Genomic DNA, 21588 nt, shown 5'->3' on the forward strand with positions numbered 1-21588 from the left:
AACCTCTCTAATCCGGAACACTCATCTGGCAACCTCCATAATCTGGCATGATTTTAGTTAGTGGAACAACCACTTTTAATGGGTGTGGCTGAATTTCCATGTGTTCTCCGATTGTTCACAGCCACCAGTCCTGGTTCTGTGTTCTATGCTGTTTGGTTGTAATTTACTCCTAAAGGTCTTCTAAGAGCCCAGTAAGCAGTGGAAGTGTTGGCAGTGTGTTAAACACTATTGACTTCCCGTGGTCCAGCAGATTCTCTCATCTGTCATGGGTTAGGTTGTGAGGGCGCTGGACCAGAGGTTCAACCTGTATTCCATGAGGGCAAATTAGGTGTGAGGTGTTACTGTCTGCATTTCTACTCAGGCTATTTTTAGTGTGACGTACCTGTTGTGGATGACCCCGTTGTTGCATGTGATTAAAGTGCGTTCCTTAATGATGAGCCTGACATTTGCTTCTCTGTTGGGGCTGGGCTTCTGCTGGCTAGAAATGACGAACTTGTGCTAAAAGCTTAGCTCTAAGTGCTGCTCATTCTCTTAGTAGGCAGGCTCAGCTGCTGCTCTCAAAAAATGTCACCATTTGATGGTTTGTTTTCCTTCCATTAAAGCAGCCTTCAGATGTGAACATCTGTCCCCCTGAAGAGGATCAATAGGGAGTCAGCTGTAGTCAGTAACTTCTGATATTGAGGGCCAGTTAGAAACTTAAGCTCCTGGCGTATAGCGAGCCTATGTTGCTCAGGGGTATGGAAGAGTCATGCCCTTGTGCGATCAGTTATACTGGTGTTAACCGCCGACGTAGGCGATGCTGTGGCAACAGGAGGGCTTCTCCCATCAACATGCTACCACCTCTCAGGGAGCTGGAGTAGCTGCACCCATGGGAGAAGCTGTCTTGTTGGCATCTGTCATGTCTTTAGTAAGCACTTCAGCTAGACAAGCTCTTAACATGAAAATCCAGCCAAGTTTCCAACCTTGGATAGCATTTCCCTCCATCAGAGAAGCGGGTCTTTGCCCACGAAAGCTTATGCTCCAAAATATCTGTTCGTCTATAAGGTGCCACAAGACTTCCTGTTGCTCTCATTTCCCTTCATCACGTTAGGGATCTTGCTGCAAGAGCAGCCAATGCTAAATGTGAGGTGTCTGGGACCTTACCAGGTGCTAGAGGGGTGGTTCTGGTGGCTGTCTGTGGGACGGGTTTTGGAGTCAATAAGTCTGTTGAATGAGCACCTCACTAGTATGTGTTCAGTTCTGACAAGGTGGTCACTGGACGTGGTCCAGTGTTCATCCTAAAATTAATACCGTATTTCACAGCTCTTGAGAAACAGCCCTTCTGTCTTTCTTCCCAAAGGAGGAGCTTTGACCTTGAGGACCCTGCAACTATATGCTGAGTCCAATGATCTCCTGAGGTCTCTTCCGGCTCTTGGATTCTATGCTAATCTGAGCATATGAAATCTTCATGAGTCTGAGGCCTGGTTTGTATGTAGCACCTGGCAGCTTAAGGCAAGAAAGCTTTCAAATGCCTGTTCTGAGGTGAACCAGGCTGGCTTGTGCAGGTCATAAATTCCCTAAGAACCTTAGTATTGCTCCTTTGCATTTCGAGGTCTGTTCCTCCAACGCACTAGTGGCATTCTGGTTGGAAAATTGACATGGGTCCCCCGAGGAGACTTGCACCAGGGCTATGTGATCAGTGATACCCAGGCCACCCAATTCTGCACCTTGAGCATCTGGTCACTTGCAAAAGCTGCCTTTTGCAGAACTGTCTTACAGTGCTTCAGTCTGGATGGGAAGTAAGGTACAGAACCAGACAATTCCCCTCCTACCCACTCTTTGATACACGCGGACAATATCCTACTATGAAGACACAGCCAATCAGTTCAGTGCTCTCTCTACTCATTGAAGTAGTTGCTTTGTGCTCCCTGCTAAATAGGGAATGGAGAGCAGGGTACAGGCCTCACTGTTAACAGCAGTACCCAGCCCCATTACAGTAGACCCTTAACTTATGCAGGGATTGTGTTCTTGCAACTCCTGCGTAAGTCAAATTTCAGGCAACTTCATGGAGCCAGGAAAGTGACCAGGGCTGCTGCCCTGGTCAGTTTCCCCGCTGCTGTTTGTGGTGGCAGCTGACAGCAGCGGGGAAACCACTCCTGTTGGGGGTCCGGAGAGTCAGGCTTCTGCCCCGGACAAGCAGTTTCTCGCTCTTGTCGGGATGGCATCTCGGCTGCCACCCCGACAGGAGCCGGGAAACTGACCAGTGCAGGAGTGCTGGTCCGTTTCCCTGCTACTCGGTTGCATTAACCCGAGGTACGCACAACTCAAGTTGTGCACATCTCGGGGGTCTGCTGTACTAGTATTTATTTTTTTCTGCCCACAACAGCAGTGGCAGCGCTTCTGTTTCTGTCAGTTTAGAAAACCACTGCAGTGTTGGTGAGACTTGACAGGTTCTCTTTGAAACTGTAAGCACCAAAGATGGTGATTCAGCTCCTGCTGTCTCTGGTCGAGGGGAGTTTTCACACTCTTTGGCCTCCAGCTCTTTAGCTGTGTGCCCCTACCCATAAGAATTTGATGACAGGATGCCACAGGACTTCTCATTGTTTCTGATGCCAGGATTGTGTGACAGGAACCAAAGCAGATTGAACTATATTTTTAATTACAATATGTTGATCTCTTGTAACCCAGCTGGGAATTCGCACAATCTAACAAGCCAACCCAGGGTGGAATTTCGTACTTGCTCCAAGAAGTCAATTACATGGTTAAATTTTGACACCCCCCTCCGCCCCATCTACCTTGCACTTTCCACTCTGGATGGAATTTGAAAACATGCATAATTGTAGTTGTTCTTACATTGTGACTGTCAGGGTTAGGGAATCCTTAATATTTAATATCTTTAAACATTATTGCAGCTACATTAAATATTAAAGAGATTTTACATAGACTATTCAGCTCCTCTGTTTGCTTCATAAAGCAGACTGATCGTTTGTCAGCACAGTGAAAAGAAAAATAGTTCAAATCAAAGTAAATATTAAGCAAGCACTAGAATAATGGTTCCCAAACTTTTTCTTTTCCCCTTACCAGTAGAGGAATGTCTCCATGCCCTGTCAAACTTGGAGAAGAGTTACATGTGGGCTAGAGCCAGGGCTGGAGGCATAGCAGGAATGAGGTGGTGCTCCCTGCCTGTCCTCCATGGGGACTGGTCAGGTCCCAGCCTGACCCCCTTGGGGAGCATGCCCCACAGTTTAGGGACTGCTGCCTTGGAATTAGATAGGAAACCCCTGTTTTCCCATCCTGTGAACATATTTGAGAATTACCTTTTCCCCCCAATGCACGTAAGGACAAAACTTGGATCTTTCCAAAAGCTGAAAGGGTAGATGAGCCTAACCTCTTGCCCATAGCCTTGTGGTTAGACACTTGCCTGGGCTGTAGGAGCCAAAGGTTCTAGTCTCTAGTGTGTCTGAGAGCAGGAAATGGTGCCTTCATCACAGGCTATTGTCTGTTTCTGATTTTGAGCAGGAATTCTTATTCCAGACATGAAAGCTTTCTTGATTAAAGTTTAATTGAAACTGACTCATGCTGGCAAAAATGTCTTTTGTTTGCCAAATCAGCATGTTCCATCAGAAGAACACTTAATCGGGACATTCCTGGCCAGCCCTGGCAAGCACCTTGCATTTCAGTACAGGTTGAATTTCTCTAATCCAGAACACACTCATCTGGCAACATCCATAATCCGGCATGACTTTAGTTCGCTGGTTGACCACTTACCGTGGGTGTGGCCAAGTTTCCCATGTTCCCATGAAGTTTGAGTCCTGGGTCTCAGTGTTCTGTGCTATCATTTAGCTGTAATTTACCCCGAAATGGCTCCCAAGAGCTCATTTAGCAAGGGAGGTGTTGGTAATGCTGCTAGACAATATTGACCTCCTGTGGTCCAGCAAATTCTCCCATCCGGCATCGGTCAGGTCCCAAGGGTGCCAGATTAGAGAGGTTCAACCTGTAGCACCTTCCAGATGGGTGGGCTGCAGCTCCTTCCAACCAGCAGATGGAGCTCAGCGCTAAGACTTTTGTTCCTGTACTCTCATATAAAGGTTGACTCCTGTCCTCCTCCAGTGGTTTGTCCCTGGCAGATGGAGTGACCAGCATCTGGGCTGGTATAGACGACTTGGAAGCAAGAGAAAATTCTCCCTTTTATCCTAAAATGTCTCAAACTCTTCACATACTTTACCTGGAGTAGCTTTACCTGTCACACGTGCAGCCAGGTGTCTGAGGAGGCCAGATGCAGGCAGCGGTGCAGCATAACAGCAGTGAAAAGTGAACACAACTCCCTCTAGCCTAATCATACAGACTGATTGCGAGAGCGCTTTCAAGGGGCACTAAAAAGACACAGGTTGCATAGTCAGTGCTCTGAGCTTTTGCTGACCCCGGCTCCTTACCAAAGCTACACTGCTGAGAATTGAAGGCATTTGGGCTTCGGCTCAAAGCCACTGCAAACTCTCTCTCCCTCAGGAGCTAGCTCATATGTTTTAAGTCTCATTGCTTGGAGTCCACCACAGGTTGGCTTGTTGGCGGTTCTTAAAGCTTCTAGGTCAGGGATCGGTAACCCCCAGCATGGGTGCCAAGAGTGGCAAGCGAGCTGATTTTAATCAGCACGTGAAGCAGGAGCTCAGCCCTGCCCTCCCCTCTCATGCAGCTGGGAGCTTGCTTAATACCAGGCCACCTGTGGATTAACAAAAGACCAGCTAATGCTACCAACCACCACCAAAACGGTAAAGTTCTGCATCTTCATTTGTTTATGAATGAAGCTGTTGTAAGTAGGACTATTAAGTGACTTGAAATTAAAGTGCCGCTGGCACTCAAAGGTCAAATTTTGGCACTCCGCCTCAGAAAGATTGCTGACTCTTGCTCTAAACAATGTATCTGGAGGAGTTTTTGGCCATGCATAGCTGATGTTTGTACGGTTACCAAAAACAGTGAACAGCATTGGAGAGCTGGAGTGTGTGTGACCACATTGCCAAGGGTGTGTCCACAAGGCGTTTTGGACTGAGCAGGAGCGAGCCTCTCAGCCTGTCTTGACAGACTGGGGCTAGAAGTTGTGCTAAACCAGCTCTCCTGGTGAGATGAGCTTTATGGTGTGCTACTTCCTCAAGCATAGAGTACTTGCAGTTTGGTTTCTGACCGTTGGTGAGTACGTAAATGGGGCCATAACCACAAACAAGAAAACCTCTGGTCTTGCTAGCTTGCAAATATCCTGAGACCTGATGGGACACTCATTAGTGGTGACTGTTATTAGGCTACTTATCTTAGGGTGTCATAAGGAGGACATCCTTGATAATGACTCTACATGACAAATAAGGAAGAAAACAGCAGCCATCAGTGTGCGCTGGATAGATGCCTGTTTTTGTTTCTTTAGGCAAAATAATCCCTTAGAAAAGCTATTTCTTCCTCCTGCCTGTGTGATATGCAAGCTAAGATAAAATAGGCTTTTGCTGAAGCAGACTGCTGTCTTTTTGTTCTGAACGTCTGTAGTCATGAACATCCTGGAGGCAGGTTGGAAGGAGTTATTTTTTCACAATAACATTAATTTTATGATGTACATGAGCTGCCATAATGATAGGCGTGTTCAGGGTGAATTGGTAGCTGGAACTACACGTACTAATCCTAACCAATGATTTGCAGACTCTGACATTCATAGAATCAGATATTGGAGTGGAAGATGCTCTAGTTTTTTCCAGAGCCTGCTCCTGCCAACTCATGCTTAACTTTTTAGCATGTGAATGCTAGTCCCTTGGGAAACAATTGTTCTACTCGCATGTAAAGCACCTGCATAAGCATCTGCAGCTGTCTCGTCTGCCTGTGCCAGTTACTTATGTGGTCTCCCATCTGAACAGTGGTCTGAGCGATTTGATCCATTTCACTTCCGTGGTCCACGTTGGATTGTTCCTTAAGGATATCTGTGCATAAAGCAGGACTTTCAGGTTTGCGGTCACCAGAGGTGAAAATACATACTCTGATCTATATCAGGGGTGAGCAAAATGCGGAGCAGGTCCCACAAGGGGGGCATGAAGTATCATAAGGGGGGCTCCGCATGATTGGCTCCTGGGTCTCAGGCTCATCCATCTCATTAAAAATGTTGAAGAACGTTATGTTCTTTATATATATGTATTCACAGTTATATATCAATACATAAAGTTTTTCCGTTCTACAGACTTTATTTTGTTACATAGCCAAAAGGGTGCGGGGTTTGGTTTTTTTTCCTCATATTAATATAACTGAAATGTCCGTTGGTTTGGATTACCACAGACAGGTTGGAGGGGGCTCTGCTAATTGCAGGGACAAAAAGTGGAGCCTGGCATAAAAAATTTGCTCCATCCTGGTCTACGTCTTTGTATTTTGGGATGAAATTTCTTGTGGCACCAGGCAAGGCTTTTGCCTGTCACTTTTTAGCATGGGACTATTAGTTCTTGGAAAACAATAGCTGTGATGGAACAAATAGGACTTTGTCCTTTTAGAACTTCTAGATCTTGTGACAAACCCATTGCTAGCTCTTCTACTCAGCAAGTGCCCCCTTTCTTAAGGGGCCATCCTGCATTCAGAACCAAACACCACTGAGCTTAGCCATGTGGTTTTTTTTAACATAAATGCTACTTAACTTGAGCATCTATTAATGTCTCCAGACTTTGTGCCTTAAGGAAAATATCCACAAATAGATCCTAGTCCAGTCTCTGGCTGCAATTGAAATACTGGTATCTGGAACACAGTGTATCATCAAAATCCCACTGATACTAGACTTCTTCCAGAGTGGCCTGAAAGTGAGCTCTCTGAGAATTACCTGCTTTTGATGTGGAAAGTATCATGGCGATCACTAGTCAAAGCTGAAAGCAGTTTTTCAACTCAATAAAGTGCTTAGTTTTGAGGACTCTGAGTGTGATGGGTGTACAGGACCAGAACTCAGAAATTTACTTCTGACTTCATTACACATTGTGGCTGTGGCCTTGGCAGCATTCAGTAACAGACAGATGTGTTCATCCCCCTGCCCTTCTCCTCTGGTGCGCTAAAATGATTAACTGCATTGGGAAATCCCAAATGCCTTGCTCATGGTTGATGCCGAAATAAACCAGTGTGCAACAAAAACTGCAAAAGCGGTTTCTCGTCTCTTGGTGGTCACACCTCCGCATCAGCCACTGGAAGAGGGTCACGCCCTCCTTGACTGAATTGACCTTCTCAACTCTGGCCTTCCTCTTGATTGGTCCTCCTGTCTTTTCATGAGCCTGTGTAATTAGACCTGCTTCTGGAATCTCCACTACATGCATCTGGCAAAGTGGGTCTTTGCCCATGAAAGCGTATGATCAAAAAAAATCTTAGTCTGAAAGGTGCCACGAGAGTTCTCGTTGTTCTAGTCTATACAAGCAACCCTGCACTAAAACCTGTTAGCTTCCTCCAGCTTGTGAAAGCTGGATTGTACTAAGCAAGCAGTGTGGCAAAACATGCAGCAGTCATGAGTGACCCTAAATGAACAAGCCAAAAGCTGTGTGTGTACTTCCATCAAAGCTTTGTCTTCCCTCATTAAGGAAACTCTCTACGCATCGTCCTTGCGAAGGGTTGCTAAAGACTAATAATGAAGGAAAATGATTTAAAAATGAAGAAAAACAGCACGATGATGATATCTCTTTAAAGCTTTGTTGGTTTTCGTTTCCCATTTGGTTCTCTCCCCACTCCTTTGAAACCAGGGAGTGTTTTCCTGTATCTTCATACCTGTCCTAGTCTGTTGACAAGATAGATTACGAGGACTATCAAGATATCTGTTCACTGCATTTTAGACAGTGCCAACAATTAATGAAGCAGTCGTTCATGTTCACTTACTTGACAGTTCCTTGGAAAACACATTTCTGAAAAGATTACAAAGGAGATGAAAAGGAGGTTGCTTATGAATCTTGAACAGCTTTTCAGGCTGACTTGAACTGATGACACTGCCATTTCGATTAAAGTGAATAATTCACACAGAACCTGTTCCTTCGGAAATCCTGTTTTTTGATTGGTTTTCTGCAACTACGCCTACTCAGACCATTTTAATTTGCATTTTGCATAACAAAATTGGACCCATGTTGCATTCACTGATTAAAAACAGCATTAATAATCCACAGGTAGCTGTGAGAGACGGAGAGCATTCTTTGTCCGAGTCAGGGCTCGGACCTGAGGGCTTGCCTATACTACAGGGAAGATCGTTTGTTCAGAGCTGATCTTAGGGAGTGTGATTTCACGCACCTGATAGAGACTTTAAAAATCAAACTACTTGGGTTGGCAGTTGACCCCTGTATTCCTCTGTATCACGGAGTTAGGGAGGTCGATGACAGATTTCTCCTTTCGACCTTCCTCTGTGTGGACGGCCAGGTAAGTCGATTGCAAATAAGTTGATTTTAGCTATGCAACTGCATAGGTAGACTTGACCTCTGCAATTGACTTACCTGCCTAGTATAGACCAAACCACAGATTCTGGCCTGAGAAAGAGAGAGAATAGGGGAGAGATGCAGCCTGTTTCTGTAATCTGGAGGCTGTGGATTTGAGACGGCGAGAGATGCCTCTTGCTTCCGATTACCTGGAGGGGCTTTTGGAAAGTGGGCTTTCAAACACACTGAAACAGGCGTCAGATTCAGTTTAGGAGCACGGCGCTTTTGAGAAGAGAGTTATGGCTGTGGAGTTGTCGTGGGTGATGGTTCCAAATGGATCAATTTGGAATAGGCGGAGGCCGATGGGAACAGCTCTTTTGATCAGAAGGAGCTGGGGTAGATAAGGTCCTGGAGAGAAACTCCAGAAACAGCCAGTCTTAGGTACAGTTTTTTTATGCTGGGTTGTATTTTGAGCTAATAAAACAGGTGGATAGTCTCAGGGGGGTAGCCATGTTTGTCTGTAGCTTCACCAGAAATAAAAAGCCAACAGTCCTGTAGCACCTTAAATACTAACAATGTTATTTATTAGGTAATGAGCTTTCATGGGTAAGACCCACTTGTCAGATATGCCTGGGGTTACTGATGAAAAGGTGGGTTTGAACGCTAATATGGTGCCTGCGTGCTGTCCTGTGTAGGGTTGCTCACCCTCCAGGATTGCCTTAGAGCAGCAGTTCCCACCATTTTCCAGGCGAGAACCCATTTTGACAATTCAGGAAGACTTGGTGACCCAAGGGTGGAGGGGAGGGGAGAATTATACGGCAGGAGTCTATTAAGTCGCCTGCCTGGGGTGGCTACGAATTTCAAAGGTGGAGAAGCTGTCTTTGTAATGCATAATTGCTTCTCTATTGCTAGGATGTGGCATCTTTAAGGAGCTGCAAATGGCTTCTTTGAGAGCCAGGAGCAGCTCAGAGCTGCTAGTGACCCTTAACAAATCTAATCATGACCCATGTTTGGGGCCTGAACCATAGGTTGGTAATCCCTGCTTTACAGCCTCCAGGAACTGAAGATTAACCTTTTACTTGAGAACCTCCAGGAATTCCCTGAGCACAGTTGGCCACCATGCCTCAGGACAGGGTAGGTGCTCTGATTTTGCACAGCCATATGCACACTTGTCTAGTATGCCCATTGCTACACAACCACTTACGTTGGCAAAACGTGTCAGACGGGAAAGCAGGGGTTCATTTTTTGACAGCGAGCCTAATTAACCGTTAGAACAACCAAGGGTGGTGGTGGTGGATTCTCCATCACTGACAAGTTTTTGTGGCGAGATTGAGTGTTCTGACAGCACTGCTCTAGAAATTGCTTCTGGGAAGATCTGTGCTCTGGATTTATAGAGGAGGTCCAATTAGATGATCACAGTGGTCTCTTCTGGCCTGGGAAGCTACGAATTTGAGTGCTATAAAAGTTTTTCGACCACACTCCTTGCCAAAGGATCTGAGTGGCTTCCGGTCGCGTCAACATTCTCAATCTTTTCACTAGCGCAGATCCCCAATCACCCCCCACAAACAGTTCACAGATCCCCATCAAAGCCAGTTCTAGCCGCTATGTGCACTTTATTAAATGAAAAAGGAAACCACAGCATCGATTTTTTTTCAATTAATAACATTATTGGAAGGTGTTTCGTTTAAAAATTATGATTGTAACTTTGCAATTTATTTCCAACTTATTTTCTATGATCATTTTCATTTATCTTTTGTTGTTTTCATGGAGCCCGTGCAATACGCTTGTGGACTCTCAGGCGTCCACAGACCTCAGGTTGGGAACCGCTGCAGTAGTGCATTGTGCAACGTAACACACGCCTATCACATTTGTTCTCTCATCCTATGTGCAGCGCAGCATTCTGTTTTAGTGGGGGGGGGAGGGAGTGAGCAGTTGCTATCCATGTACCCATTACAGAAGGCAAGGCCAGAGATAGGCACCTTGCTCTCTCACCCTCTTGTCTCTAGATGTGGTCCTTCTAGTCCTGCCACTGAGATGCTAAGCAGGGTGGGAAAACTTGGCCTGCTGCTCCCCAGTCTGCCTCTGCGCTGTATGTATAAAGAACTGCCCTTAGTCTCTGGAGCCATCACTTACTACTGTTGTCAGCACAGCACTCTGGTATCAGTCATGTTTTCATGGATGGCTGTTTAATTCCGTATTTGTACATTATGTCTTCGTTTAGAATGGTTGCTCAATTGAGACGATCACAGTTCTTTGTGGCAGGTAAAATATAATCCTTGCTAAGTAGGGGTAAATTGCCTGTCAAGTGAAAGCTAGGATGATCTTGAGCAAGAAGATTTTAAGGATTAAAAAACTACCAGCTCCTTGCAACAATTCCCCAAGCCTGACATCCCTGGGGATAAAGGTTCCCATCTGTTGGATTATAACTATTCCTATTTGGTAATGCTTCTCCTGGATTAGAGAAGAAAGGGAAAAAGAGGACCAGGGGAGAAGAAAGGGAAAAAGACTACAATAGAGGCTGAACCTCTCTAATCCAGAACACTCTCTTGTCCAGCAACATCTGTAATCCGGAATGATGTTAGTGAGCTGGATGACCACTTATCATGGGCATGGCCAAATTTCTTGTGGTCCCATCAGGTTTGTTTACAGCCACCAGTAGTTGGCTCTCAGTGTCCTGTGCTATTGTTTAGCTGTAATTTATCCCTAAATATCTTGTAAGAGCCCAATGAGCAGTGAGTGTATGTCACATGCTAGACAATCTTGATTTACCATGGTCTGGCAAAGTCTGTCATCCAGCACTGGTCAGGTCCCGATGGTGCTGAACAAGAGAGGTTCAACCTGTAGTAGCATCAGTCAGTGCTATAGTAGTAAAATCTTAGAGTTCGTTGTAATCTCTCTTTTCTTATTCATCAAAGCAAAGTTGTTAAAGATGGGGAATATTATAGGGCATGTTGTCCAGTCCAGGATGAACTTGCCAACGGAGTATAAATCTGTATTTTCCACATGTGAATAACTGGATATGTGGTGATGGCAGATTATTTCCTATAGCTTGCTCTGTTATTCCAACATGCGTTAGTTCTCACTGGGTTAAGAAAAACATAATTTAGCACTGCCTTTGAGCTCTAAAGTTTTATCTGAGCTAATGCTTTGTCTCTGCCTCACTCAGGAAGGTGGGTTTATGGCTCACAAGTTTGTTCAGGGCTCTAGAGTCCCATTTATAACTAGTATGATCTGCCACAAGACCCACCATTGGGATATGCCAAGGGTGATACATTGGACCTGCCTGTTTGTTAAGTAGATATATGGAGCTGGAAGGGACCTTGAGAGGACATCAAGTCTAGTCCCCTGCACAGCCAAGCACCATCCCTTACAGTAAAGAGAGGGAGCCGTGCTAGTCTATATACTATCAAAACAAAAAGACAAAGAGTTAATGGACGCAAAACAGACATAAAAACACTCCAGATCCACAAACCGGTTAGTCAACATTTTAATGGAGTGGGCCGTTCTGTTAATGACTTAAGAGTTTGTGTGTTACTGAAGAAAAATTTTCACACCACTCTTGAAAGGGAGACAGCTGAATTGTCTTTTATATTCAAATTCGGCACATTAACACCTGGTTTGAACGGGGATGGGAATCTTCTGAGTCACTATAGGGGCTCGTTTGCATACTTGGCTTAATCTAATTCTTGACCCTCCCCCCCCACCCCCTCTACTCTGTGATTTGCTCACCTTGATCATTTTTTCTGATTTGTCCACCTTGATTACTGTTTTTGGTTCTCTGTGCCTTAAATATTGAGCCTGTTCTGGTCTGGCTATGGTCTGAAGAAGCCGGTCTGTCCCACGAAAGCTCACCTAATAAACTATTTTGTTAGTCTTTAAAGTGCTACTTGACTGCTTTGTTGTTTTCATCCCTTATAGTGGGGGGGGTGTGTGTGTGTGGTGTTTTTGGCAAATCTGTTTGCCCCTGCCCTCTGAACAGCCTCCTCAAGGATTGAATTTGGGGTTTCAATGAACCCTAAGGTTTCAGTGCTCATACCACTGAGCTATCCCTTCCCAGCTAGACAAGACTTGGTCTTGCAGTGCCAGGACGTGAACGAGGGTCTCCTGAATCACAGTGCTGTGTCCTAACAACTAGGCCATGCTGCCTGTGGATGTAGCTAGTGTTCAGTTTTATAATCACACCAGTCATTTGTCCAAAAGTTTCAGTCCATCATTTACGGTTTGTTGCCATTTTACAGCTATAGCTTTCCTAAAGCCCAAGTGTTTCCCTATAATCCCATCTTCAGGCCCTTGTAACATTCCAAAAATGTGCTGACATATTCCAGGCTGGATATGGGCCAGAGGGTAGTTTTTGGAAAAGTTTCAACAAAACAATTTGATCTGTTGGTCACAAATGGGGAGCGTGGAAGCAACATGTAACTACAGTAGTCCTGCGAGTTATGCAAGAGTTGCGTTCCCATGCACCCTTGCATCACTCGAATTTCGTGTAAGTCTGAGGGTGGCCTTTTTCCTGGTGGCACGCATGTTCTGCAGCCAGGGAAGCAGCAGAAGCACCTGGAGCTCCTTTGGAAAGGTAAGTCCTGGGGTTGGGGTGGGGGCAGTTGGGGAGGGCTTAAGCCTGGTGGTGGGTTGGGGCCATGAGAGCAGGGCAGGGAGGTTAAGCCTGTGGTGGGTTAGAGCTGCAGGGGGGAACAGGGGAGTGGAGTTAAGCCGGGCCTGCACAGCCCTGCAGGGGGTTGAGCTGGAGCTGTGCGCGGGGGTGGAGTTGAGCCGGGGCCAAGCAGTGTGTGTGTGTGTGTGTGTGTGTGTGTGTGTGTGTTGAGCTGGGGCTGCACAGGGGGTGTTTGAGCTAGAGCCATGCGTGCAGGGAGGGGTGAGCCAGGGCTTGGGGGAGCAGGATTTTGAGTGGCACTTAACTCGCGGTGCAACTCGAAACCACTCATTTCAAGGGATTACTGTGTTCTCATTTGAAAAGCTCTAGCGCCGATGTTTGAGGGTAGAAAAGTTGAAGGTTGGCAGGAAGATGTCTCATATTGAGAAGTGCCTTTGAACGTTTTTGTAGAACCTGGATTTGACTGGCAGAGTGGTGTTGAAAATGACATAATGAGCGTGCTCAATTTAAAAAAAAAGAAAAAGCAGTTCTATTACTTTAATAAATTTGGCTTAATTCCATAAGAAGGTGGGTGGCATTGTGTGTATGTGTGTGACTAATGTTGGCTTTATACTAAAATATTTCATTTTAGACAGCCTTCGGACTTCCTAAGGAACCTTCCACATGCAGTGTATTTTGGTTTCTATATATAGGTAATTATCTTCTCTCCTTAACTATAATATCTGAGTAGTCTCATAATCTTGAATGCAGTTATCCTCACATCCCCATTATACAGGTGGGGAAACTGAGGCACAGAGAGGCTGTGATGTGCATAAGGTCACACCTGGAGCCTGTATCAGAGCAGGAAATTGAGTCCTCATCTCTCCAGTCTTGGCCTCATGTGCTACCCGTTGGGCCATCCTCGCTGTCTGAGATTTTGCAGTTAAACCGAACATGGTTAGTGTGGAAATTTTTCCAGAATGTTGAGAACGTGCTGTCCAACGGACAAATAAAACGGTACCTACGTGTTGTGTTCTGCGTGGTGCATTTTCTTTTTTAATTTCCCTTGGTGATCTTGATAGTAAGTTAATGACAAAACACAGTAGAAACTCTGCAGTCCCTCTTGGTTTGCAGACACATCATCTTGCATTATAATCCCATGAGATCCCACAAATTAAGGAAGGTAAGGCCAGGTGCATAATTGAACGGAAGGCCCCCTAAGTATACAGCGAATATTAGCAGTGCTGATTCCGTAGATAGCACTCGGAACAATGCCCCAGCATAAAGCTGGGGTGCATTTTGCTGCTGATGGTGCCATCTCTCCAAGGACACACGCAGTCCAGTCTCTGGTGATGTCCTGCCGCTTTTCACAGGAGCGGCGACCTTAGAATCTTACCTCCTTAAAGTCATTCTACCACTTACAGTGGCTGTGTCTGAAACATCAGTAATGCCGGGTGCCTTTAAAGAATTGCTGCATTCAAGGGGCGCTGTATGAAGTTGTTGCTCTTCCTGCCACTTTGAGTTTTTAGTACCAAGTGCTTCTAGGGCTTTTTATTGGACAAGTCTGCAATGTATTACCGTAAACTGACCATTTAACGGACTAACTGGAGGAAGGTCTGTCTGTTCTTCCCACCAGTCCGTTAAATGCGCGAGTTTACTCACCCTCCCTGCAGGCTCTTCCAGCCACGGTCCCACCCAAACTTCTCCCCAAATACGACACCCCCCCAAAAAAAAACATCTCCAAAAAACCTCAAACCCCTGCCACTCACTGGCTCTAGTGGAGTTGCTGCTGGAGCCCACTGGCTGAAGGTGCCTGGTCACAGGCCCCTGCAGGGTGGCACCAGCCCATGGATGCCTGGCCCTGTGTGGCTGGAGCCGCCTGGCGGTGGGTCACCTGGCCTCCCCACAAGAGCCTCTTGGTCCTGCACAGCTGGAGCCGCTTGGCTCCTCATGGCAGGAGCTGCCAGGCTGCCTTCAGCTGGAGCTGCCTTGCCACGGGTGGCTGCAGGGGCTACCACGTGGCCTGGAGGAGCCATCACAGGACCATGTGGTAGCTCTGGCAAAGGAGGCAGCGGTGGCGGAGGCTCCTCCAGGCTGCACCAGGTAAGTCCCTTAATTTTTGGGTGCGGGGGAGTGAGAGGGACTTCTAAGATTTTACTGAGCCCTATTTAGCGGACTTCAGGAACGTCCATTGTTTCTGAAACCCACTAAATTTGGGTCTGTCAAACTGAGGTTTTACTGTGTTCAGTGCGACTAGGCCAGGCTGAGCCATGGAGTTACTATTCAAATACTTCTTTGTTCCTAGTTACAACAGGGCTGAGTTTCATCTGTATCGTAGTGGAAGAAAACTTCAGCATTCTCTGCATTGTCTGCAGCATCCTTTTAATAAGCAGCTCTCAGCACTCCACTGTGCTTAGACTGCTGATCTGTACCCACTGGCTTCACATATATCATACCTAGGTTGCCACGAACTGCAGTCACTTAAACAAAGGAAACTGAGGCGGGTTTGCTTCTATCCCTCCCAAAATCAAGCTGGTCTGATGGGCAGAGGAGAGTAGCTCCTTGTCCTAGGCCAGTGATCGGTTTCAAGGCTGATGTCGTGTAACCCATTTTTGTAACTGGGAAGGGGAGATTGTCTGAGGCTCTTGTACAGGAAGTTATTCGCATACCAGTTCTTAGCACCAGGATGTAGACGTCTCAGCTGCTTAACGTGACCTGTGCAAGGTTCTGAAATGTTATAACTAGCCTCTCTCTCAGAAATAGGAGTGTAAAATCCCATTTAATTGGTTAACTGGTTAAATGCTGGTTAAATGATTACCCAATTAAACAGTTGGGGGGAGGGGGCTAGGGAACCTGCTCCAGCCCAGGGGGGTTGGAGGACCCCATGCTCTGGACCATGGGCTGCTCTGTCCAGGCAGGCAAGGGACTGAGGCTGCTCTGGTCTGGCTGAAGAGTCCTTACCTGTGTGCCACCATGGGCGGGAGGCACTCCAGTGTGGCTGGAGCAGCTCCTGTCCGTAGTGGTACCATGGGGATGCTCCAGCTGGGCTGGAGCAGTCCCTGTCTGTGGTAGCTCTGAGTGAGCATGGGTGGGGCCACTCCAGCCTCGCCAGAGCAGCCCTCGTCCGTGGCAGGGCAGCCGCTCCTGACTCCCCAGCCCACCACAGATGGGGTTACTCCAGCCTGAGTGAAGTGCCCTCACCCTGGGCGGGGGCCTGCTCCTGCCAGTACTGGTTAACTGTAGCCAGTAAGTCTCATCCATTTAGAGTGAGGCTTACCAGTTAAACATGAACATTCCTACTCAGAAGTTTTGTCTCCTGCCACTTAAAGGGTCTGTGGTCACCAGCAGAAGTACTTGAGTTGGTTTTAAAACACAAACACTTCTCTGGCAAACCCCCACCCCTTCCACTCCATCCCCGTGTTAGTAATTATTTAGCGGCGCTTTGTCAGATCATTCCTAAAAATGCTTAAGCCGTTGCAGGTAACACCCAGCCATCCCTCACTCAGAACGATGAAACCTTGGCGCCACAGCTGTCCACCCTGTCTTCTCCCTGTTAGCTGCAACCTAAGAGCTCCTCCTTCCGTTGAGAGTCGGATCCTAATTATGAACTCTGCAGAGTTTTGCAGAACCCTGAAGTACTGTCAAGGGGTGGGGCAGGCTGTTTGTTTAGATAAAACGCTTGCGGGGCTGGAGCAGGATCTGTTGGAAATGGATAAGACCCTTAAGACTGTGCTTATCTGTTGCGCAGGGGATGCTGCCAAAAGTTTAAGCACTCAGAGACATCAGTACCCTAATTATTCATTGCTGGAGCTATTGGGTCAAGGTATGGCTGCTTTCACTTATTTTTGAAGAAACATGACTCTACAACTTTTATTTATGATTAAATTACTTGAGATGGAGACACTATTGGAAGGCCGTATTTTTGTGCTATTCTCTGTCAAAATCTGCGTAAGTGATAAGTGAGTAACTTCAGTGCCCCATTGGCTTAAGGAATCTGTATTGTTTATTACAGTTAAGGACTTTTTTCCAGTAAATTCCATTTAGTCGTTGAGGTTTTCACCTACTTTGAGGACAATGCTGGAATTTCCAGGTTAGGATGAGACGCATCTTGAACATGACGAGTTTGCTGTGTGTGCTTCTTGTCTCGAACTGGAGGAATGGAAGGTCATGGTTACGTTGCAGAAATTTGTAGGTGTGTGCATGCATGGACTACAGTCAGTGCTGCTTATCACTGATGAAGCAGAACAAGGGAAAATTGATACAGTAGAGGTGTATAAAGTGTATCTCTAATATCGTTCATTGCTTTTGTAACGACCTTCATGTTTTAAGCTTTGCTGGAAGAACGACAGCATGTCAGTGTCATCCAGAGTAGGGTGTTCTTCCCTATTTATTCATTGAATTGCTGTGTGTTTCTGTTGTTCCATGCGGTGGCCCCATGGATTTATTTTTCTCTGAGAGAGCACAGTGCTGACAAAGTCCTGGATTGAAAGCAGTGGATACTGGTTTCTGCAAATATGCACAGCTCAGGTGCCGTATAAGAGAGACTTGTGGAAGGTCAGGTTTCCCTGTGGCTGATTTCCATGGAACATTTCTCTGCAGAAAAGGCTGTTTTTTTGTGACTAAACCCACTGAACAGAAGAGCTGTGTTTGCTCTTGCTCCAGGTTTCTCCCTCACCTGCTCCCATTGTTCTGGGGCCAATAGCCAATGAAAGGAGGCTGTCTTTTTACCCCCTCCCATCTGTATGTTAGGATCACATTTCTTCTCTACTCTTCACAACCATGCCAGAGTCCTCCTCCTGCTTGCCCCTGTGAGAGAGCCTTCTTCTATCTCAATAGGTGGAAGAAAAATTCATTCTTTCAGTATTCCTGTTTCCTCAGAATTCAAAAAATTATGAGCCAGACCCCCAGAAAGCTAAAAGTATTTGTAAAAATTTATTTGAGGTTCTTGCCTTCTGGTGTTGGAGCCTTAAATTCAAATTAAGATTTTCATAGACTCATGGAACTGAAAGGAACCTTGAGAGGTCGTCAAGTCCAGTCCCCTGCATGCACAGCAGGATGTAGACCATCCTTTAGGTGTAGAGGGTTTTTTTTTAAAAAAAAATCTAACCCAAGGTTGACAAGTAATCACATGATTCCAGCAGCTGGAGCTTTAAAATAAAACAACCTAGTAATAAAAGTAACTCTGCTTTCTTCACTACTGAAAAGTCTCTCTCCTCTTCTCTCTAAAATGGACACAAAGGCAAATCAGATGGTCTTTAGAGTCTAATGTAACAGCCTTTCTAACCCCCTTCCCCCTCTCAGAGGTTTTCATGCTGCCCCATGGCCTGAACTGTCATGTGAGAGGACTGACTAGGAGGAGTTCCCCTCCCATTTGAGGTTGCATAACCCCTTTCCTCCTTACCTAGCAGGTAGCTAGGTCAGCCATTCATCCTTGTTTGTGGAGCCTTTGATAGACACGCAGACTCTGTTTAGTAATGAACATCCTAAACACCTGTAGAGGCAGCTGGAAGCCAGGTGTTGGCAGTTGCTATGTGACCAGCTGTCACAGGAAAAGGTTACTCTTGCTGAGTGTTCCCATGGAGACAGATCTTAAGAGCAATTCAATGCAATGAAGATCTCAGAGTTTGTGGGTGAGGGGCAAGAGGAAGCAGGACAGCTGGGGAGAAGTGCCACTTTTTTTTTTTTAAAACAAAGTTTGGATAGAGAGTTAAAAACAGAATTAAAAGGTGATATATAGATATAGGGCAGCTAATTCATGAACTTTTCATGTCAGGGCCAACAGCAGATGGAAATGAGTGAAATATAGGGGGATACACATCTTGTAGAGCTGGAAGGGACCTTGGGAGGTCATTGAGTCCAGTCTCCTGCCTGGACCAAGCACCATCCCTGATAGATTTTTTTTTTTTTTCTGAATTCTGTTTGCCCTAGGCCCCTTAATGGCCTCCTCAAGAATCAAACCCATAACCCTGGTTATGGCAAGCCAGTGCTCAAACCCCTGAGTTTTCCATCCCCCCCTGAAATGAGGTGGAGAGTCTCAGGTCATATGCCAGTAGGTGTTGGTCCTCAACAGAAATGTCTGTCACAATTGGTATTAGTTGTTCCTCTGGTTAACACAGAGATCACGGCCTGGAAGACGAGAGCCTTACTAGCAGAGTAGCAGATAGGAAGGGTGCGATGCATATCACCTTTGTTGTGCCTGTGTAGATGGAGGGCTCCAGCTGGCATCATTTACCACCAGAAAACTGGCGCAATTTAAAAAAAAAAAAGGACTCAATGGAAGCATTGAATTGTAAACCTCGTGTTCACCAACGATGAACTCCAGTTTGGTTTTGTGAACTGCATGGCAGCCTGGTAGTTATATTTTGTCACTTACCTGGTTGCCAGTCCTATAAAAAGCATCAAAATGCAGCCCACTGCAGGCAGGATATAATCAATATGATCCCCTGAGTTCCAGAAAGAGGTTGGCCGGCTGGCCAGATAATTAGAACTGTTTGCTTATTTTAGGTGGGCAGAAGTCCACTAAGGGTTTTAAATCCAGTGCACAAGGCAGGTTCTGATGCTTTTCTGTCTGCTTCAAACATATAATTCTTGTGGCTTTGCTCACTTCTTGTGAGTTTAGCGGGGCAAGCTCTTGAAGATTTCACTTGTTCAAAGCAGAAATCAAACTGCATAGACAGCTTTGTGGTGGGGAAAAAATGTTGGGTAAAAGGTCCTAATGACTGCATGTTGAGATCCTTCATTCAGTTCTAAAGGTCTCATTAACTTATTGCCCGCCAGCAAAACCATGTGAGCTCACTTCCTTCCTGCCTGTAACCAGAGCAACACCGCTGGTTTCAGCTCTCTCTCAGTTGGTTGTGGTAAAGGTGGGATTACAATAATAGCTGGTTATTAATCACTGTCCTTAGCTACTGTAATTACAGCCATCATGATGAAATCAACTTCTTTTATTGGAGAATTTTTAGCAGGCTCAAGTTTGTCATGCCCATATACCACAAATTAAATGCAATACTTGTTTTCCTTTGCACTTTATTCTTGACTGGAGTCACTCACAAACTGCTGCTCCAGGACATATATGGTTTTCCTCCTGCTTCCCCACCTCTAGATACCTTGGAGAGGGAGCTTGCTGGCACTGTTAAGGAATCCATGGACTTCTTTTGCAAAGAAAAAGATTTTTACCTTGGCTTACCTACATGTTTCCTTCTTGCAGGAAGGCCCACAAATACTTGGGATTTCCGGCTTCCCACTCCTATGCATAGACCATAGAATCATAGAACACTAGAACTGGAAGGGACCTTGAGAGGTCATCTAGTCCAGTCCAGTGCCCTTATGGCAGGAGCAGGCACTGTCTCTAGACCATCCCCGATAGGTGTCTGTCTAACCTGCTCTTAAATATCTCCAGTGATGGAGATTCTACAGGCTCCTTCAGTAACTTTTTCCAGCGTTTAACCACCATGACAGTTAGGAAGTTTTTCGTAATGTCCAACCTAAATCTTCCTTGCTGCAGTTTAAGCCCATTGCTCCTTGTGCTATCCTCAGAGGTTAAGGAGAACAATTTTTCTCCCTCTTCTTTGTAATCCTCTTTTAGGTGTTTGAAAACTAATATCACGTCCCCGCTCCATCTTCTCTTTTCTAAACTAAACAACCCCATTTCTTTCCGTCTTTCCTCATGTTCTCTAGACCTTTAATCATTCTTGTTGCTCTTCTCTGGACCTTCTCCAATTTCTCCACATCTCTCTTGGAATGTGGTGCCCAGAACTGGACACACTACTCCACTTGAGACCTAATGAGCACTGAGTAGAGTGGAAGAATGAGTTCTTGTGTGTTGTTCACAGCACTCCTGTTAAAGCTTTTTTTTTTTCTCTTGAGTCAACAGCATGACGCTGTTGCCATATTTAGCTTGTCATCTATGACTCCTAGACCCTTTTCTGCTGTACTTTTTGCTAGACAGTTGCTTCCCATTCTCTGTGAAACTGATTATTCCTTCCTAAGTGGAACATTTTACATTTGTCCTTATTAAACTTCATCCTACTTACCTTTGACCATTGCTCCAGATAATTTTGAATTATGACACTATCCTGCAAAGGACCCTGGAGGGTCCCTTCTTATGACCCTGCCAAAAGAATGGGTGGTGGTAATTATTTATTTGTACTGTGGGAGTATGTAAGATACATAGACTGGGACCCTCTGCTGCCTAAGTGCTCCACTTTGTTACCACCTTAAATCTTTCTCCTTTTTCATAATCACGTCAGCATGGCTCCAGCTGATTACGCCGAGAATGGCAGGCCGTTTATCCTATGCCGCACACATTTGTGAAGACAGTAGTCCTTCCAACACTGTCGTGTCTTGCTTTTTCTGGTGAACCTTGTGCAGACACAAATTTGGATCTAACTATGGCGAACAGTGCATCCGTGGTATAAAGTGGGTATCCACACATTTGCAGGCTTCTGCTTCTCGGTTCTCCCTTTGTGCATTAAAATCATTCAAGGTTTTGTTTTTTTTTCCACCCCCCCCACCCCACTTGGATTTGTGCTTATGAGTCTGGGCTCTCCTGGATCATTTAGGGACACCAATTACCTTTAATCTGAAAAAGCACTGTTCAGCTCACCAGAGCAGAAATAACTTAATACTAAGCCA

General features: G+C 45.7%; 1 protein-coding gene across 12 annotated transcripts in view; it reads left to right on the forward strand.

The window, feature by feature from the left end:
* Window positions 1-21588, forward strand: part of MAPT (microtubule associated protein tau) — a 91616-nt gene that overhangs the window by 20360 nt on the left and 49668 nt on the right. Inside the window, exon 1 of one of the 12 annotated variants that reach the window (XM_074978806.1) lies at window positions 16861-16913. The exons of the other annotated variants lie outside the window; for them this stretch is intronic. The gene's annotated coding sequence lies outside the window, so the exon portion shown is untranslated. Of the gene's footprint in view, window positions 1-16860; window positions 16914-21588 lie in introns of those variants that run through there. 12 annotated transcript variants of the gene reach the window in all.

Source organism: Carettochelys insculpta, chromosome 28 (genome assembly GCF_033958435.1).
Source record: "Carettochelys insculpta isolate YL-2023 chromosome 28, ASM3395843v1, whole genome shotgun sequence".
In the NCBI taxonomy this organism is placed as follows: Eukaryota; Metazoa; Chordata; order Testudines; family Carettochelyidae; genus Carettochelys; species Carettochelys insculpta.